Here is a 21,446-nt window from a genome sequence, read left to right on the forward strand (position 1 = left end):
GTCTGTCCCACAGGCAGTCAGGCAGAGCCGCAGGGCAGCTGCTGCCACACCACTGCATTTCGGAGAGGCACAGTGAGCAGCCAGGGCTCAGTCATCCCATGTATGCATGTCAAAGTCAACACAGGAAGGCAGCCCTAAGGGAAAAACAACCTTCCTTTTCACCACTCACCTTTGTCACCTCTTCTGTGAGTCATCAAATTCCCAGCTTTGCTCTGGAAACCTTCCAAATCTCCCCTAATCTCTACAAGTTTTCTGTCTGCCTTTTCCTATCTTTGTGGTGGTCGACAATTTTCTCATCCAGTTATTAAAAAATGATCCTAATATGCAAAGGGCATCTACAAAAACAATAGCAATAAAAAAGGTGCTTTATGCATAAAGAAATTAGTACCATAATCTGGTTGGAGGAAAATGCAAAATTTTAATTGCTATGTGAGTGGCACACAGAGAATGACACAGTTTCCACGTGTGTTCAAGGAACCAACACATTTCTGATGTAATTACAGGATTAGGTGCAAACAGGAGCAGTCAGCAGTGTCAGGAGGTTTAGAAAAAGGAAATGTGATATCTACATGGCTGAGGTTCAGAATAATGCACCAGACAACAGATTATAGAAAAAAAATCATGTGTACCCAAAAATGGAATAGAGAAAGGAGTAGACAAAGCCACAAGATCATCTGAAATGGAACCAGGTAGGAAAACTGATGAGACCAAATCCCTCTGAAAATGCTTTTGTTTTGGTCCACGCAAGTTACTTACCAGGAGGACAAGATTTGTGCAGCAGCCACTGCCCAGCCTGATGCAGGATGCCCAGGAGCATCTCTAACCTCCTAAAACAGCAGAGCACTGGCTCTCATCCCTAAAGTGTGGGTATGATGCAAGTCTGAGTGCAAGCCTTGGTCTGGCCTGTCATTTCTGTATCAACAAGGTGAGCAGTGCCTCTTGTTTTGCTTACACTGTGGACTGCTGTAATTCCTTTCATCAGTTGCCAGCCCTTGGTATATCTCATTTTGGTTTGGGGGCTTTTTTTTGGTAGCTGAAAAATTGGAAGTAAATTGGATTTTGTGTTTGCTCTGAAAGCTCTCCAAATGTTCATGTAAATGAAAAATCTTTGTCCTTTACACTCCTATGGCAAATAAAATGTGTTATTTTTAAATCTATGGTAGGACAAAGGAGTAAAGCAATAGTAAATCTTGTTTCCAATGATACTGGTTAGAAAGAGATGCTGTGATGCCAATTGTATTTCCTGTGCCCTGAAAGGTCTGCTGCAGTGTGAGTGGGGCTGAATGATGTGGGGAGCCCTGGATGGAGCTTGAGTACCTGAGTTTCATTTACACCTGTCCTAAGCTACACAAAGGGCAAAAACAAGGTCTGTTTTCAGTTTCACTCTTCCTTCTGACCCAGGCTTGGTAGTGGGGTCAGGCATCTCTCCTTGATAGGAAAATGCTGTGGTGGAATTTTGCCAGCAGTCAGTGGTGAGCAGCAGTCGTGAAGCTTTCCATGTCCATGGGGTTCAAGCCCCTCTCAGTAGGATGGATGCAGGATCTGTAAATGAAAGAGGATTACATTGAAAACACTTCTTTGCTGTTGACTCACTTTATCTCTTTCACAAAATACTTCCCTTACCATACCACCTTCATTAATTTATACAGACACAATTAATTAGAAGGAAGTACTGACTTTTCAGACTCAGAGAGAGAGGGAGACGAGAGTCTCTGGCTCAGAATTTCCAGAAATTTTTCACCCGTCTGCTCAAATGCTGTAGGGAGCTGTACAAAGTCCTCACTAGCTTGGCCATGGGCAGACTCTTCGGACCAGGCTTTGTTAAGCTTCTCCTACAAGTAACCCCAGAGAATATATCTATGCACATGTACAGCAAAGGTTGTTTAAGTTCCCTCTGCCTCTGGATATTTGTTTCATGTCTCAGGAGTGGGGATGGAATAAGCTTACATCAGTTTGTCTTCAGCAAACATGGAAGCAACCCTATGAATATAGAGTGCAAATATCCCTCTTTACATGACTTCTGCTACCAGGAAAAAAACGAGCAGCACTCATGATGTCTTGTCAGGTTCCATAATATTGCTTGACTTTTTACTTCAAGTATCCTTTTCAGATTTTTAGGACAATGTGAGAAAAGTTTTTCTCATCAGGGTACTTGAAAATTGTTGAATTAAGTATTGAAATAACTGGAAGTCTTTTTGTTGGCTTAAGAGGAATGCTGGTGGGTCACCTGTGGTCCTGCACATGGGACAGCTCTCCTGTCTAGCATCATAGGTTTAGCTCCTGTCAAAAGGATTGTAAAGTCTTCAGGAGCACTCAGCAGGTGAACAAGCAGCTTTTTGACCTTGCATACATTTGGGTGGCTCTATGTCCCTGAGAAGCTTTGGCCAACAGCTTTGTTTCAGTGCTGTGGTGTGTTACCAGGCAGGAGGAGGCACAGGTGATGGGTGCACCCCCTGATACAGTTCAGTCTATTGACAGGTGGAGGAGTTCCTGCTTTCCAAAACGCAGGGAAGAGCACATAGAGCCTTGTTCATATCTCCAGCTTTCTTTGACGCATCTGAAAAGAGACCGAAAGTTGCCTTCTCTGGGATTTACTTCCAACAACCATTAATGGCACTTTGGATTCAGTCTTCCTTGGTTTCCCTTCCTTGGACCTTTCCGATGTGCTGCCCAATACATCTTGCATTTTCTATAGTTTTAGGCAAAGACATGCCTTGGAGGAAGATGTTTTAAGAACAGCTTCCCTGTTTTTTATATCCATAGCAATAAATCCTGTTCACAGGATAACGTGGTGCCCACTAAGTGCGGCCCATTCTGGAACAGCAGTTTGCTGCAGCCTACAAATGAAATTGATTACTTCAGCTATTTTAAGGTATTTCCAGTCACAGTTATTCCTCAACAACACGGATGGATATTTTTCCAAACTAGGACACAGCTGGTTTATATTATAGCTGCACTCACAGCACCTGAGAAGGAGGCAGATGAGTCATCCCAAGAACGTTTCAGATGTGGGGTGGGAAATCTCTTCATGTATTATCAGGAGCTGATCCAATATCCAACGGCCTGTTACATAGAGCAGATAAGCAATGGATCTGATGTGAAAATCTCAGCTTCTGATGCCCTTTCTCTCTTTCCAAAAGGAGAGAAAAAATAAGATAGAGCCAAGCTTGACTGTTCACAGAGGAGTTCTTTGGTGTGTTGCAGGGAGAAACATGGCAAAAAGTTAAATCAAACTTCCAGCAAAACCAGCAAGAGGCTTTCAAATAATGTCTGTGGGGGTTGGAAGGATTAGTATGGGTGCTGGTAGAGCCAGGTGCTGTTGGGATGTGTCACACCCTGCAAGGACCTGCCAGGCCACCTGCCTGGCTTTGGGCACTCAGAGCCTGCTGGGCAGGAGGAGGTGTGAGGCCACCCTGACCAGCACTGGACTCAGCCTCCAGGGAAAAGGGAGATGCCACAAATGGCCACAAATGAGCACTGGAAACATGGCTGGTGACTTTGGCCCTCAGCTGAAGGCCATCAGAGAATGTCACTATCATGGTAATTCATGCATCTAACCTGTGAATAAGAAATTCCCTGTGGCTGCCTTATCCTTCACCTAGGAAGGGGATTTTTGCAGGCCTGGGCCTGTCACTGACTGTCTGCAGAGCCTTGGGCCAAGAACTGTGGAGACCTTGTTAGTGGGCAGTGCCTCCTGCAGGAACTGAAGGTTTGGAAAACACCTACCAGGCTGTTTGATTTTTAAATGCATAATTGTCCATAGCCCTGCTGTGCCTTGTTTCTGCACACACACAGATGATATGAGACTAATGTAGCAGAACCACAAAGCCCTTCACCCCGTTGGCAGATTAAAAGTGTGTAATGGAGAAGGGAAGGTCATTTAGGCACATTCTGACATGGGAAGCAAAAAGGAAACAAAAGCCTTATTTCAAATAAATAACTTTAATAACCATCCATGTTTTGGCAAACTTAGACTCCATAAAAGTGCTCCAAAGCATTTCATGAGAGGCTGAGTGGGACATAACTAAAGGCAACCATGCAGATGAAAGTCTCGATGCTGCTTATGTCTTACAGCTACTGTCCACTGCCTGTATGAATGTGGCTGGTAGACAAAGGGCGTGGCAGACTAACAAGAAAAATGCCATGTTGTCAAAACACAGTCAAGACCTCAGCCTGTCTGTGTTCAAAGGAGAACAGGTCTCTTGTAGAGGATGTAAATGGCAAGCTCTCATCCCCCAAGGGGACTGTGTGTGTCCCTCTGTGGGGAAATCTGTTGTTCACTGCTGGCCTAGGTGAAAGCAGCAAAAGTTCAGCAGGGACCAAAGCAAAGGAAGCCTCCATGGTTCATGTGTACAGCAAGGCAAGAGGATGGAAACTCTTCTTCATGGTGCTGCAGCATGACAGAAGTGAAGTACTCTGGCATGTCTTTCCTTCCATCTCCCCTGGAGCTTAATTGGGAAAAGGGACTGGAAGAATCACCTTCCTGACATTGTATGCTTCTGTATTATGGGATTTGTATCCTCTGGTCCAATGGAAGAAGGTCTTTAGTTGTCCCTTCGTGGTCGCCAGCAACTGATGCCTTTTCCTGGTCTTAAAATCAAGAGTCAAACATGGTTAGAAGGGAAAAAGGTATTTAACCTTTGTATTTATTTTAAGGATCCTTAGGTGCACATGTCCAGGTCAAATGCAGAGAAATGCACCCCGCAATGCCCCCCCAAAAGATCTGGTATAACATTATAGGTCTTACTAATTAGCATATCTTTCAAAAATTCCCCAATGAGAGGCTTGAATGAGCCCCCTCCCCAAGGAGCCTTCTCCTGGATGGTTCTATCTTAGTTTACAAAATGTGTTCTGGAGAGGACCCTGGGGTCTGGGGCACACTAACCCCTACCTACAAAACCTCTAAAATGTTTAGTCTCCCAGCTTGACAAACAAGTCCAAGAATGTAGGCAAAAAGCACTAAGAATACAGAAGTTGTAAAAAAGGTCTAACAGGGGTATAAAAGAAAATGCAAAAAATCTTCATGGCATCAGTAATATTATTTAAAAGTCCTTATTTTCCCTGATATTTTTATCACACATTACTAATTTTCTAGGCTTCAGAATTTTGCATTTTTATCAGCTCTGATCTGCTTCCCCTCTCCCTCTCTGTCATATGATGCTTTTCTTTTTCTGATTGGAGCCTTCCCTTTGCCACAGAAACTGGAAGGGATTTTAGCCAATGTCGTCTTCTTTATCGATTGTGGGAATGTGATTATTTTGATTTGAAAAATTGTTGCTTTCTGTTAACCTTCTGCCTTTGCCTTTCCCCCTGTTTGCTTACAATTTGCTTATAATTTGCTTATAATTTTCTTAGTCTGGAAGAATTAGCCCTTCTGAATCATCACACTTCTGTGCCATTTATTAAGTGGGATTGTCCTCTTTCCCCTCTTAAACAGCAAGACTGTCACTCATTGCCTGAGGTTTTGCAGTGTGAGATGTGCACAAAATCCCAGGACATAAATCTCTCCCTGGATGTCAGCAGCACCTTGCTGCTCCCCTCCTAATTGCGGTCAGATCTTGTAACTGAAGTCCCAGGGTTTTCATGTCTGAGGACATGTCTGTGCTAAGGTGAAGGCCTGCAGTGTTGCACAAACACTTCTTAGCTTGAAATTACTTACAAGAGGTCATAACCAAGGGGAAATTGTAGATTTACTAATTTCAGTCCTAAGGAACTGCTCAGCCTGTGGTACCAGCTCCCAGGTGAGCATATTCACAGGGTGTTGCAGCTCCTGAGGAAATTTTGGGCCCTGCACAGGCCCTGCATAAGCAGAGGCCACCCCATTTCACAGCCACTGTTTTTCAAACTTCCTGTACCCTCAGCAGCAGAGTTTCTCAGTGTTAGAAATTGTAACATGGTCTGTGGGCAGAGCAATTATCCCAAGACAGAACTGCATAGTTGGTGCAAAGAAGCTTTATCAGGAATCTGCAATCTCTCTTGACATTGTGCCCAGGGATGTGGTGATACCCCCCCCTTCTCATCCAGGACAGCTGAGGGTCAGGCAAAGGTTCTAAATGTATCTGCAGTTTACACATAAGAAAACGTTAAACACATCTGCAAACAACCAGCACTGAAGGTCAAACCCAGAACAAGGGGAGCCTTGCTCCGAGCTGGCCCTGTGGGCACTGAGGGAGGATTGGCAGTGCCAGAAGCCCTCCACAAGACAAATTGGACAGGAATGGGGCACTGATCCTGCAAACAGGCTGAGGCTGATGTAGCCAGCAGCCGGGTCTGAGCTTGACCCAAGGCTGCCTGAAGTGGGAAGGGTTCCACAGCATCTGCTTGTGGCACCACTGACAGCACACTGGGGCTGGCAGAGGTATCACAATCCTCCCCTTGACTGTAAATAAGACAGGCAGGGATGCTGGACAGAGCAGGAACAGGAACATATACAACCAAGGTCTCACCAGCTCTTACTATTCTCACAAAATATTGTGTGAACCTGTGGTTTTGCAGCCAAGGCCAGCTTTGGCTGTAGGGACACAGTGCCAGTGGCACACAGGTGAAGAGGGTGTATGCACCCAGGAGTTCAGGAAAGACAGTGGCTAAAGGCCAGTCACATCCTGACTGTGAGTGGCTGGCTAGACTTTCAGACAAGCTGCAGATGTTTCAGACAGGCTGAAGTTACAAAGAATGAACTGGGGGCTACAATCCTGGCATACTGTGAATGTCTTGACATATAATGTCTGCAAGCACTTGATACAATCCCTGCTAAGGAGATGATGAGGAGTGGAAACAGCATGGGCATTGCTGTTTAGCTCATTACTTAGACACATAAATGCCTCATGGTGCCATTGACTGTGCTTATACAGCTTCAATTTTGAGGTAATTAGTTGTTGGATTAAACACAAATCAACTGTGAGCTCTCTCAATAGGAGAGGAAGGGAAGATCTTTGCATTGGCTGCAGAGAAAGCAGGACTGAGCAGGAACAAAGGAGTTGTACTGTCAGCAGAGCAGACCTGCTGGAAAAATTAATATTTCAGAGAGGAGAAAAAATTCATATTTTTCTTCCTTTTGGAAAGATATGAAGCATACCAAGGTTTGCAAGGACCTTGAACTACTTCCATGGATACTTTTATCAAAAACATTATTGCAAAGTCTGATTTACTAAGTGCTTAACACGTCAATAGGCAAATTTGTGGCTAAATAAACATATTTTTCTGCAAAAAGGAAAAGAAATCTCAGTAACTCCTCATTTTTTCATTACAAATCTTTTGTTTCCCCAAGAAAAATAATGAAATTCCCTGAATGCTGGCCAGTTCCACCTGGGCAGGACTGTGAGAGGCTGTGACTGGAAGCTGCAGAAATAAGTACCTGCTAAGTCACACTGCTAGGGAAGTGTCACTGCCAGGAGAGGCTGAGCAGGACCACATGAATAAATACCATTATATACTGAGTAGCAAAGCAAAGGAGACACTGGAAGGAGAACAGGAGAGTGTTCATGTTGGAAGGGATGTGAATTTTCTGGTACGGAAGCAAAGATCACAAAAAATGCAGTCAAATGCCTGATATCTGAATCACCATTGCATTTTAAGTACTTTTGTACATAGTCTGTGGAGTGGAACAAAACTGAGCTAGATCCAAGGATGAGAAAAAGAGTATGTAAGGTCTTGTGCCATTTCCCACAGAGAATCACAGAATCACAGAATGGTTCAGGTTAGATGGGGTTAAAGATCACCTCATTCCAACCCTCCTGCCGTGAGCAGGGACACCTTCCACTAGACCAGGGTGCTCAGAGCTCCCTCCAACCTGGCCTTGAACACTTCCAGGGATGAGGCATCTGCAACTTCTTTGGGCAACCTACTCCAGTGTCTCACCACCCTCACAGTAAAGTATTTCTTCCTAATACCCAAGCTAAACCTTCCTTCTTTCAGTTCAAAGCCATTCCCCCTTCTCCTATCACTACATGCCCTCTTGAAAAGTTCTTCTCCAGCTCTCTCGTAGCTCCCTGATAGTGATCATATCTCAGCTTATCTCTGATGATAACTCTCTTATAGTCAATTCACCGTCCCTGCTGTAAACCTACTTGCATTTGTCAAGTGGAAGACACTTGTGCCCTCTCACCCCACAGATTAGGTAAGAGAGTTTGGTGAGTAAAGAAAGAAGTGATTTATAAATGTTTGGTTTGTGTTATTTTTCAATTCATTATCTGTGCAACAGAGTTTGAACCTTGTATATCTTTGAAGGTCAGTTCTGAGGATCAACCTGCTAATTAAATAAAAATACAACTTCATCATTATTGCAGCAACCAAGGGGAATGTTCACTGCTATATTTAGCAGAGAGGGGTTTCTGTTTAATTTTTTCCTTCATGGAACTACATTGCAGATGTAAAAGGTAATATTCCCATCCTGGGAGCTGACTAGGGGCTATGTGAGGGTGGAAGCTCTGTGGTTGCAACGTGAGTCTTCTTCTAAAATGTAATTAAATCAGGTTTTTTGAGATCCACTGTGTTGCACAAAAGCATGACAAGCAAAGGGAGAGTTTAATAGTCAGAGCAGCTAGAGAAGTAATGAGATTTTAAAGCTCAGTTTGAATAGAACAATGGATCAGAAAGGTGCCTTGAAATGTAAAGAATTAGTTAGCTTTCTTGGTTCACTTCAAATAAAGTAAAAAATGTGTTCTTTCTCCCAGAAAGATTATTTAAATCCAGTATAATGCTAAATGGTATTAGCAACATGCTGTTTCATTTCATTTCATTTCATTTCATTCTGATGCTCTAAATACCTCACCTCAGCCACTGAAAATATGATGGAAGGCTCATCCTGGAATCTTGTTCAGCCTTGAGAAGAGATGACTCAGAGAGGACCCTATCCATGTCCATAAGGACCTGAAGGGAGGGTGTCAAGAGGATGGAGCCAGGTTCTTCATGGTGGTGCCAAACAATAGGACGAGAGGCAATGTGTAGAAACTGGAACACAGAAGTTCCTCCTGAAAGTGAGGAAGAACTTCTTTACTGTAAGGGCGACTAAGCACTGGAACAGGTTGCCCAGAGGAGCTGTGGAGTTTCCATCTCTGGAGATTTTCTAAAGCTGCGGGGACACAATCGTGAGTGACCTGTTCTCAGGGTCCCTGCTTGAGCAGGCAGGTTGGACTAGAGAACCTCTAGTTGTCCATTCCAAGCCCAACCATTCCTTGACTCTGTGACTTTGTGACTCTGTGACTCTGTGACTCTGTGATCCTACACAGGAAGGTGCCCTCTTTCCAGCATGTATCCCTACAATGCTCCAGTCTGACACACCGGCTCAAAACCCATCCACACTGTGACTGAGGAGTGCTGGTGCACCCAGGTTATTTTCAAGGATGCTGCATGGTGGCAGCATCATGTTGCATGATGGCAACAAACCTTACTTACTAGTTATTACTTTTGTCATCATCTGAAACAAGACACTGAAACACAAATAAGAATTTTGCCATGGTGCAGCATTGCCTGGACAAGCCCAAGGAGACTGATGGAAGACAAAGTTCAGCTGATTTACCAATCCTCCAGGTTTTCTCATATGCCAATATAAGCTGGAGGGATGAGATCAGTAAAGGCATTTAAGACACAAGAAAAGTAAGCCTGGAAACACAGACAATCAACTGAACCTGGTTTTCAGTCAATCACACTTTGGGACAGGATATAAGCCAGGAAAATGACTATAAGAGCATGACAGGGGGAGGACAATGACATGTACGGAGGATTTGGATGTCAGCCCTCAAACAGGCAGAGAAGCTTACAGTCTGCACTGTCTACAAATGACAGGACCTAAGTGTGGGATCAATACAAGGCTGACATGCTAAATCAATGCAAAAGAGTATACCTAAACCAAGTGTCACAAATCACATCTAACTACAGACACTGAAAAATAGAGAGGCAAGTCACAGTGGTTGCACAATTACATTTCAATCTGATCTGGGTTTGCTTATAGAAACATTTGTGCACGTTCCTACCTGCTGTCTCAAGTGACAGGTGTGAAGATGAGGGATTTGAAGGCACATGAAGCAGAGCAATAGAAGCGTGACATGGGCTGACACAGTAAGTCTGTGACCTCTTTGTGGCCAGCATGGCAATTGCAGCAGACTCCCTTCCCCATCTTCTGCAGATTGAATGGGGGCAGAAATTCACTGAAAAGAGTAAGACGAGAGCAGGTTTCTTTCTTAGAAAAGTGCAGAGAAGTGCATGGCCCTGGGCGCTAAGGGCCAGGCTGTGGGATCTCAGTACTGTGAATAACTAGATTGTGGGAAAAACCTTGGTCAGAAAATGCCAGAATCTGCCAATTTATCCCTCTGAGGAGGGTTTTTGAAGCAAGGATACGGCAACCATGGCCTTGGTATTGGGGCAGCTGAATGCCTGAGACAACCCCGAGCACTGGCACATCAGCCCAGCCCAATGTATGAACACAAACGTCCTTTAACATCAGCCTGAAGTTATTGTCCCCCATCATGACTTCCTACTCCATCCAAGCAAGGATGCAGCTCTTCATTAGCAATTCCTTTCCAGAGGCTAACAACATGCTGAAGGAAGGGTTTAGCTTAGTGGCATATTGGTCCAACAACATAAACACAAAAAATTATAATTAGAAAGGAAAAACTGGGTCAGGAAAATACCTATGGCCTGGACTGCACCCAAAGACATTTTCTCCACTTCTGTTATGGTCTTCGGCTTCCAATTCTACACAGGTTTGGCCTTGTAAATACTGTCATTAATTGTTATCTACTCTCTCCCCAGTGCATGGTTCATGGCCTGAGCTTCTCCTCAAGTTGTGATAGCTCAGGGAGAGCCATGCCGTGGAGAGCTACTCTGCAGATATTCATAGGGCAAATAAATTCCTATCTGAGAGACAGAGTAAGATGAATAAGACATCTATTGTCTCACTCACAGAGGGAGGCCAGGCCAGCTGCTCCGCATAAAACCTTCAGCATCTGAAGGGGATAAGCACTGTCTCTTCTGAACAAACTCCCACACTCTGCATCCTCTCCATTTTGCATAACATCTGCTGAAATCAGTGTTTGCTGCTTCAGAGAGGAAAATGTGCACCCATAAAGAAGGGAGCTAGAACAGAAATTATTTTCAAACTGGCGGGAAGGTTTTGCATCCACTTTCCTTTAGCAAAGGTGGGCAAATATCCCTCCAGCTCTGCTCCAGGGCTTAGTGGTACCACTAAGCTTGCTCAGTCTGGTGGTGCTGTTTCCTTTGGGTATGCTTCACTGTCAGCTGTAACTGATACAAGCCTGTAAAATAATGTGCCATTTATTTCAAGATCAATTTTGAAAGGAATTGTTGGCTCAGTGTTATCAGCTCAAAGGAAATATCTTCTCCAGAGAATGCATTTCCTCAAACCAGGCATCTTGGCACATGACCACTGAGAGACTGACACTTCATTTTGTGGTAACTGAGCACTCAAAAGAAGCCATGACTGGGGATCTGAAGGATTTCTTTATTCATTTTAGAGCAGAACCTGGCCATGTTCAGGCTTCTAAGGAGCTCCAGTTCTTCATGTGCACTGTGCATTTTAGGAGTATCTATTTCAGCTGCATGCTGTGAGGACAGCAGTGTACCTCAGTGCCAAAGATCAGAAAATGGAAATGCAGTCCTATGGAGGCACATATCCAAAGGCATGCACCTTGTGAGACAGTGCTTTCAGAGGAGCAGATAGCTCACAATGTCGAGCTTTACCCCAGCAGAAACAGGAAGCCTCTGAGAGACTCCCAGAGCGGCAAGGTAACAAGGAAGTATTTAGGAGCATAAAGAACTTCACAGCAGAGTTAAAGGATTTATTAATATCAGTCTACACCACAGAGAATGCTGGGAAATATTGGCCCCAGATGTATTTTTTCAGGCTCAAATCGTAGACAGTGAGATGTTAAAACATGAGGTGTTGAACAAGCTAAAGAGCCTCAAGCTGCTAGGAATGAAAGGTATATACCCCAGGAGAACTGGAGGAATTTTAGGAAAGAGGAGCTGAGTTGCTAACAAAAATACCCTGGCTCTCATTTATGTCATATTTGTGTTTTAGAAAGAGCTGATCCTAGGATGGGGGACCAGCGAGCCCTTCTCCAGTGCCAGCTGCATTGGCTGAAACTAATCAAAACCAGAAGTTTAGTTGGATGAACATGACAGAATGGGGACGACTCAGTCTGGATTCACTGAAGGGAAATTGTCTCTAATCTACTAGTTTTTTAAATACACTGCCAGAAGAGTGGATGTGACTTTCTTAGATTTCCAAGAGACATAGGACAAAGTCCTCCACAGGAGGCAATCTGGGAAACAAATACCCTGGTATATGAGACCAAATATTGTCACGGACTAGAAATTGCCTAAGAGAAAACAAAAGATCAGTTACAGCAGGCCAAAGAATGTACATGAACGTTCCTCTACCATATTATTAATAGGAGTGATGCTTAGTATTTTTAATAAGGAATTAAAGAATTGACAGAACTGTGAGATGTGTTGGATGTACTGAAGGCTGTGACGAGGATCCCACCATTGGGGTGTGCTCTGTGTCCTGCTTAGTGGGGTTTTGAAATGCTCCACACAGAACAGTGCCACTAAGCAGCTACTTGCAGGTTTATGTGACACCGGTGTTGCAGAGACAAAATGCCAGCACAATAGTTTTCCTTGTTTTCAACAAGGAATCCTTGTTTTCAGTTGCTTTGTAACTGAAGCTGGTTTAAATTAGTTTTTGTCACTTTTCTAGGAATAAATACATCTTGCAGCTCTTTCTCAAAACCACTGCTCTGTTAAAATCTCCACACAGAATACACCTTCCTTGCAAACCTATTGACATATGTGCAATTATTCCATAAAGGATTGCAGCCTATTGGGAGGGCAGGATCAAGCTGTGATTCAGCTCTTACCCCTTCTGAGCTGCTATGCAGCAGAGTTAACACTACAATTCCTCAAGCTCACTGCGTGGTGCTGGATATTGCATGATTCCCCATAAGCAGCACAGTGGTCCTTCATCTGAAGTTTTTTGTATTTCTTCCATCTGAAAGATTCTGAGAACCAAGCATTAACAAAGCTGTTGTTTAAAAAGAGGAACCATAATTTAGAAGGACTAGAAAACCTCCAAGATATGTATCTCCTTATTCAAGATTGCTTATTTTCCCATTAAGTCATCTTTGAGTTGTGTATCAGGTTCAATTTTTTTATAAGGATTCTGCAGACATAGTATCTCCTGTTCCCAGACAGTTTTCTCTACACCATGTTATGTGTCTAAAGGCCCTTTTCCAGAAAGTATCTTGCATATAGTACAAAAACAGCCACAATAAGGGTTTTTCAGGTTATGATTCTGTTATGAGCTAACTTTGCCAGTTCTTACAGTCTTTTACTATTCAGACATATTTTATTATTCCTTCTGTGATATCTCCTCCTCATCCAGAGATACTGGCAAATTAAAAAATGTCAGAGAAGTGCCAGTAGTGAAACAGATGACTACTTTTACCACAGTTATAAATACATTATTTTAGCAGCTAAAATGCTCTGGAAACTTTTCATGTGAAGGAAATCTAAGCTTCCTGATCCATTAAGCAAGCAGAAGAGAAAATTGTATCTTTGTGAAAAAGTATCCAGATTCCACCAAATTTTTAATTTGTGAGTTTTGACAGGTCAATTTGTATTTTCACTGAAAAAAACCCCAACCCTTTAACCACCCAAGTTCTTTAGGCCAAAAGACTCATTTCATGTCTGAAATACAACTTTACTGACCAACAGTGTATAAAGAGAGATCATAGAATCATAAAATATTTTGGGTTGGAAGTGACCTTTAAGGATCATCTAATCCAACTCCCCTGCAATGAGCAGGGACATCTTCCACTACATCAGCTTGCTGAGAGCTCTGTCTGATTTTTCGATATAAAATACCTCTGATGAATGTTTTTAAATGGATGCATGGATGCATTCTCAGCACCTCATCAGCACCAGCACCATGACTAGCCAGAAAAGGACCTTAATATTTTTAAGAAACATTTGTTTTCCCTGAAGATCTTCATTGACCTCTGATATGCACCACTCACCAGCTGACTTCTCACAAATATTTAAATTAAGTAGATTCAAGAAGAGATATGGGTTTATTTTGCCTAATGCTCAATCACATACACATACACACACACCCACACACACACCCACACCTCCCCCCCCCCCACAAGTCTTAGGCTCATATAGCTAAATTGAGTAAGGCCAGATCAATTTCTGTTGTATTCTTTCCCCATTAATTCCCTAGTGTTTGCCAATTTACAAGGTACCTTCTTTTTTTAAAGACTGAGTCACTGACAAAATACTAAACTTGATGAAGTCAACAGAAGTACTGTTATCAGCATTCATAGGCTTAGGGCACCACCCCTATGTTTCTGTGTCTCCTGCAAAAACATAGACAGTTTTGGGTGATGGAAATGATACTCATTACAGACACAGAAGCCTACACAGCTGGGTTTTCAGTTCTCTTTTATAGCAGGATTGTACAGGAGCATTGCACTCTGGTCCCATAACAGGGGTGAAGGTGAATGGTAAGACTGTAACTTTTAGATGTGTTAATCTCACTACAAAGGGTCACTTATGATGCAGGACTGCAAAGGTTTGCACATCAACCATCACTCTTGAGTTAGCCAGAAGTGCACGTTCTTTCTTATGCTGTCAAACACAAATCATCATGAGAGGGCACTAAAGAGCTGTCAGTAGCGAGGCACTTTGAGACAAGGGTTGTGGTGAGAGGCAGTTGTTGGGTTTGAGATCATCAAATATTTCCGCTGAGATCGGAGATACTGTGCTTTCAAAACGTCTTCAAAATACAGGCAAGCTGAAGTTCCCTGAGCCTTTCAAGACCCTGCTCTAAAACCTGAGCCTATGAAACATCTGGTCTGTCAAAATGAGAGGGGGGTTTGTGAAAGGTGGACAAGACCTTTTAATGATGAATTTCAAATACTTCCTGTCTTAAAAAATATTCTGCTTGGGAGACTAGAGATATCACGAGGCCTTAGAACACCTGGCAGCACAAATGGAAAGTGAATGAATGAAATGTAAATTGGACATCTTGACTAGTAAAGACGGACTATTTTCCTCCAAACACTGAGTTGTGAATTGAGTGCCAAAGCTGGTGCAGTTGGATTCAGCAGAGTCAACCCTGAAAAACTGTAAAGAAAATCCCCTATCTCATAGACAAAGCAGAGGATTTTCAAAATTAAAATGGGCTGTTTCACAAGTGACTTGTGAGCATTCCTGTGGGACAGCACTGCTAACAGATGTCCTCAAAATTCTCACAGGCCCCCTTGAAATGGAATGCACATATGGCACAAACTGCAACCAGACACTCGCAGCACAGAGCAACACAGGCTGATCACTAATTTTGCAATCCTGGTTTAAATCTGAGCCACTGACTCAATGGAGCAAGGTCACTTGACATCTCTCAAACCCCAGGAAAGCCAGTAAGAATGAATTCGGGATTTAGGTTAATCCTAACAAAACCAGTGTCTGCTTACTTGCTATTAATTTTCCTTCTTAGACATTTCTTTACAGAGAACATTTGAGGGAATAATATGAAGGTGTTCCCAAGCCAGGAGCATACAAAGACATGTTTGATTAAAATCCAGACTCCAAATTTGTGCCTCATAAGGCCAGAATTTTGCGACCCTAGTCTTCTACGCCAACACCTTCCGAAAGGTGAGATGTGAGCCTTCTCAGAGTTCTGTTCCAGAAAGACTATCTTCTTGAAAAAAAAAAATCTTTCTCTTGATCCAAAGACTTTAAAGACAAGAAGCAATGAAATTTGGAACATATTTTTTGTAAACTGTCCCAGTTGCCAATTTCCATCACTGGTAAAAACTTCTATTCTGAAGCTGTCTGGCCTCAGCTCCTCATAGTTGGACTCCTGCGCCTTTGCCCATAAAAACTAAAAGACTTCTGCTAGACAGTGATCAAACAACTCAGTCACCTTCCATTTTTTTCATAAGTCACAGAGATGGTTTTTCTTGTGATTGTTTTTCCAAGGCACATCCTGAGTCAACTATTCCTGCCCAAATTTATTGACACTTTCTTGGATTCCAGACCCCAAAAAAGAGGACACCAAAGAAAGCAACATCCACCATGGACATTCAGTCCCATTTGCCTTTCTAATCACTGCATCAGCCCGTAGGCCACGGCTGGCTAAACAGCTACGGCTGCTTGTTAATGCTTTTCCAAGTCAGTATACCAGAGAACTGTATCTTGGGCTGTGAAAATTTCTTAGAGTCTCTCACTCTAAATATAGTATTTGCGTTCAGGAATGGTGAAGTTGTCTTGTCCATCCAGTTTCATGTTTGCTCTATACCTCCACTCTGTGGAGGTGCTTCTCTGGGCAACCTGTGCCAGTGCCTCACCACCCAATGAGCAATAGAAACACATAATAGCATGGGAACAAGCCCTGTGCAGCCTTGGTAAAAATTTACTTCATTAATTATGATTCTTGTAATTCTGGGATTGTCTAGTTTAGTCAGTTTGCCTCCCTTTTAGTGTATGCTGAGTGGATTTTTAAAATCTTTTCCCCAAAACTTTTAAAACGATCTTTTGTTTCTATTGTCAATTGAAACTGTGTGTTTATTCAAAAATGGACTAATTAATTGATTTTGTTTCTGAGTACGGTTTTCAGAAGTTCTGACTCTTGACTGCAGGATTATAAATTTTTTTTTGACCATTTTAAGACAAATCTTTAAAAAGCTTGAGCTAACAATCATATTTTCACATGCTTCTTTCCAAGTTATTTGGATTATCACTGTTCTTGTTTGTAAAACACTTCTCTAAGGGATTGACTATATGTATCAGTTCACTACATTAATCATCTGGGCTTCATTTTGCCTGTATATGAGAAATCCAATTAAGTAAAACCATTTGTATCAAAGCCATCACTAAAATTAATTCTGTGGTCAGTTCTTCTTAGACTGTCAAGATGAGGTTTAATACTGAATTTCCTGGATTAGATGTAACAGTTTGAGTAAGGAGATTAACTTCTGTAGTTTTTAGAAATTCTAAGGCTGTTTAGTTTTGGCAGAAAAATGCCTCCGGCATGTATTAGAATAAGGATCCCCTCTCCTTCCCTCCAGCTACGTTTGATACTTGTGACTTCTGTGTATCCGCAAGCAGATAACTGAAGTGTGAATGGTTGGTGTGTAGAAGACACTGTTATCCTCTTTACTGGTTAGGATACAAATCACTGACTGTCAAGGACTTGTTTCTGATCTGTCAGACAGATCCCAGCAGTTCTGATCACATCATTGCCTCTCCTTCTTTTGGCCACTTCATCCTTTTTCAATATAATTCTTCCCTTTGTATCTCTGATAATTTGACTAATTCAATTCTCCATATTTTGATTTTCTGTTACATGACTGTTGACTGTTTCCTCACATCACCCTCTGCTTTTGGATATGAGTTAACAGTGCAGTCAGATCAGTTCTGGGAAAACTGATTGTCTTCTTCCTTTGGTCTGTTCTTTAGATGAGGGATTTGCTGCTACAGTCACAGCCCTTGGATTTCTAACACTGGCTTGGCTGCTGACTCACTGCCAATTCTTTTCCATCTTGTACTGTTTACAGGAGAGAGAGGTTTTATGACATCTCCAGGTGTTCCTGTCCATTAAGACCCTTCAAGTTCCCTAAATTATTGAGAAAATTTTCTCCCTGTTCCATGCAAGGACCTGGCAATTTGGGGGAGTTTTGAAATTCCACTGCTGCCTCCTTTCTACAGGCTAGAGGGAGTCCTAAACACAGGTGGGAAATGAGTGTGTACCACAGGAGGCCTGTCCCTATAACTGCATCATAGAGAAACAAAGCTCAGTTCTACATTTTCCTGTCATCAAGAGTGCCCTCACATCCATGACATTCCCTCAGCAGCACTCCCATCTGTTGGTATTAGCTTAGCACCAAACCACCAAGGGCTTTGTTCTTTGTCTCCTCAGTCTTTTCATTCACAGAGCTAAAGTTATAGTTTTGTAACTATGAAAACTTCCATGAGGCAGATACTGCATGATACACAGCCATCAAATGAGAGAGTTCAAATGCCTTCACCAGAGTAACCACACCAGGTTTACCTCTGAAGATACAATTCTGCTTTCTCCGAGTTTTCCAACCTGCTTCCACACAGCCATGATCCATGCTTACTTCACCCATCTAAGTCTTTGTCTCCTGCCACATCCTACCTTAGTATCTATTACGACCTCACTTTTCTTTATTCAGTCTTCCTTTTATTTCATAGGGATATAACTCAGAGCAGTCACAGCCAAGGACATTCTGATTTCTATCTATCTCATTATAAAATTATATTTGTCCTATTTTTTTCTTCTTCTGCACACTTAATATAGAAACTAGTAGAAGAACCTTACAATTAGCAAGGTGAGATGACTAGGTTGGTTAAGGCTACAATAACCTATTATTTTGGTGAGGGTTGAAAGAAGAGTTATTGTAGATGAGGAATATAATATTTGTTCGAGCCAGGTGGAAGAAGTGGTCAAGCTCTTTTTATAATGAGCAAATTAATACAGCCTTTGGGCAGCCAACCCCTACAACTAAAGTCATCTGTCATTGAATAATGTTGTGTTATATGGTTACAAGCATTTGACTCCAAATTGAAACTAAATGCAGGGAGTTTGTCATTTTTCAGATATTTTAGTGAATAAGGAAGGGAACTAGAGGTGTAAGTCACAGAAACCTATAGAGAAGGCAGGAAAATGAGTTTTTTAAAAAAGAACTGTCAAAGATGCTTTAGAAGGAAATCTAAGAGATATTAATGGCAGACTCAAAATCATAGCTTGGAATACTGGCAGGTGATATAAATCCAGGGTACCTTGTGTGTTCATGTGCATTAGCAAGATTATACCAAAGAAGGTCTATGTTACCCCACAGAGAACAGCCCTTAGGATCCCATTTATAAGGTATCTGCTTGCATCAACAGTCATACTCAAGGAAGAACATACCTTGAAATATTACTCGTAATTTTGTCTGGATAATTATTTTTTCCCTCTAATTATGCATTGTTTCAGTTGTGGTTAGACAGTTGCTGTTTTTCAACCCAAATTACTCCAATGCCATGGTGAATAACTCTCATGAGTGTTGGAAGTGTGTTGGAAACTTTCCAGACAATGCTGCCCCAACTCTTCCCCTGCATTCACCACTCCCAAGTTTCAGAGTAAGGGGCAGCAATGACTGAATGTGTGCATACTGCTCTCACAGAAAAGTAACCCAAAGTGTGCATTTGTTTGGGTGTTTAGTCAACTCACATCCCAACTTATGTTTCCACTACACATTTCAAACTGCTTCATGAACCCTGCGCAGGTCATGGGCCCTGGGTGATTCTCACCTGCTCCAGATTAAAAAAACTAACACTGTAAACCAAAGATTGCTATTATTAGCAACAAGACTAATTAGTAACGTATGTCATTTCCTTAGTGAGCCTTTCCAAGCAGGTTATAAATGCCCATAGAAGATGGCACACTATGAACCTACATGGCTTCACATATTTTGTCTGTGCATATATGATTATCGCCATGCCTTTGGCATGACGTTGATTCTAAAATTAGCCAGGCATTAAGGGGTGTAAGGCATGGTAAGATGCAATCAGAGGGAGCAGAACCAGGGTAGTGGGAGAAGGGGCCAGGAAAGAGAGCAGGGAGCATATTTCACATATCAGCATTCTCTTGATCCAATTTAGGAACGAGCATCACCCCGCTGTGGTCATGGTCATACAGTATTTATAGAATGCCATCTCCTGCCTCACAGACATCTAATGGCAACTGAGCATTTACTCCAAGAGTAAATTTGAACCAGCTGGCCTTTGGGACCAATGAGATATTTTAGAGAAAATCAAAACAATTTGTTTACTTGTGTGATTACCCCCAAACCCAAGTGTTTAATCTTTTAGGGTCATTAATGGAAAGCTCATCAAAATCAATATTATTCCCTGGCCCAAGTCCAAAAAGGTACTTAAGTGAATGCCAAACTTCATGCATGGAAATAATCCCACTGATGAGTGTTCCTGATGAATTGGGACTTTCATTTTAAAATACGTACCACTTTTTCACTCTGTGGTGCTTGTCATAGCATTATTTAAGTCTCAATTTAAATTAGCGTATACATTAAAAATACTGCTCTCTATTGCATCTACTCTGTATGATCTTTAGAAGACAAGGGAATTGTGATTGCATGCAGGTTTTTGTGAAAAGCAGCTAGGTGTGCATGTTAAGAATTAATCTTCCTCAACATTTGGAAACATAAGCCTGTCAGATCTGCTAGGCAGGCTCACAGTCCAAGAAGTACATTTCATTTTCAAGCATCACATCACATCACATGTTTCTGAACTGCCATTTTCCAAGAATTTTCAGTTTGAGAAGCTTCAGACAGCTAGAGGTGCAGCACACTTCAAACCACAAACAAATTTCAAATAAGAACACCGAAGACATTTATCCTATGCTAGAAATTCCACTTTCACATCTGGTCTGTTATTCCTTTCACATTCTGGTCTGTTAGGGTCAGAGAGACACCCAGTGTGGGACTAGGCATCTTTTGCACCTTCTACAGCTAAGTTTAGCTTTTGGGATTGTATCTGGGGGACATCTGAGGTGGAACTCACCAGGCAGTCTTCACCAGCATTGCTCTGCTTCCTTAAGAGGTGAATACCCAGCCCTGTGCCATTCGATTGGGTGACCCATGGCTCTGGTGGGACAGTGTCCTTTGCCTGCCAGCCACTTTATTCTGTGCCATGTAGAGAGAACTGAACACCACCTTATGAAGGTGCTGAGCATGCAGCTCTTGTATTTTAGTATTAGCTCTTCATAGGTACACATCTTGTCTAACCTGGACATTTTTGTCCTGTTGTTCACCTCCCACGCTGCTGAGCCACTGTTGGTCTCCACGCCCCTCCTGTAAGGTGTGAGGATCAGCTGAAACACAGTCCCCATCCTGGCGCTCCCTTGCATTGGATCTTCACCTGGCTCTGAGCACGCCCCAGGAGCTGCTGCATGAATCAACACCAGTGCAGACCTGAAAAAAAGGCTTCATTCTGCCAGAGTGCTCTGTTTTCCACCAGTGGGACTTCCTTGGGAAAGTTCTGGGACTTGCAGCATAGCTCCACACAGGCAACAAAGAGCACATTTAGACAAATGCCATTGGAGAGACTGGGGTTTTGGTCTGCAAAGGAAAGCAGGAACTGACGTCCATGCAGTTCACAGGAGTTATCTCTGTCTTCTATTAATATCTGTTCTGTAGCTGTTGGATAAAAATATATTGCACTCTGAATATTAAGTGATACCTTCCACCAAACCCACAAATTTACAAGACAGTCATTGTGGATACAGATATGATATTCTGTGAAGAGGGACTTCACAGCGAGAAAAGTAACAAAGCTACAAAACATAAAATGCTAGAAATGCCCATGATCCAAAGCAGAGCACCAAAATCCAATGCAAAGCA

At 42.4% G+C, this 21,446-nt stretch overlaps 1 long non-coding RNA gene across 1 annotated transcript; it reads right to left on the bottom strand.

Annotated features, from left to right (window-relative positions):
• Positions 1 to 395: 395 nt before the first annotated feature.
• LOC116444816 lies at positions 396 to 21,238 on the bottom strand. The gene is made up of 2 exons (XR_004240537.1): positions 20,608 to 21,238; positions 396 to 1,542 (listed from the first exon to the last, which is right to left on the bottom strand). It is a non-coding gene; the product is annotated as an uncharacterized LOC116444816 (long non-coding RNA).
• Positions 21,239 to 21,446: the final 208 nt, after the last annotated feature.

The sequence above is a fragment of the Corvus moneduloides genome, chromosome 5, assembly GCF_009650955.1.
Source record: "Corvus moneduloides isolate bCorMon1 chromosome 5, bCorMon1.pri, whole genome shotgun sequence".
Classification (NCBI taxonomy): domain Eukaryota; kingdom Metazoa; phylum Chordata; class Aves; order Passeriformes; family Corvidae; genus Corvus; species Corvus moneduloides.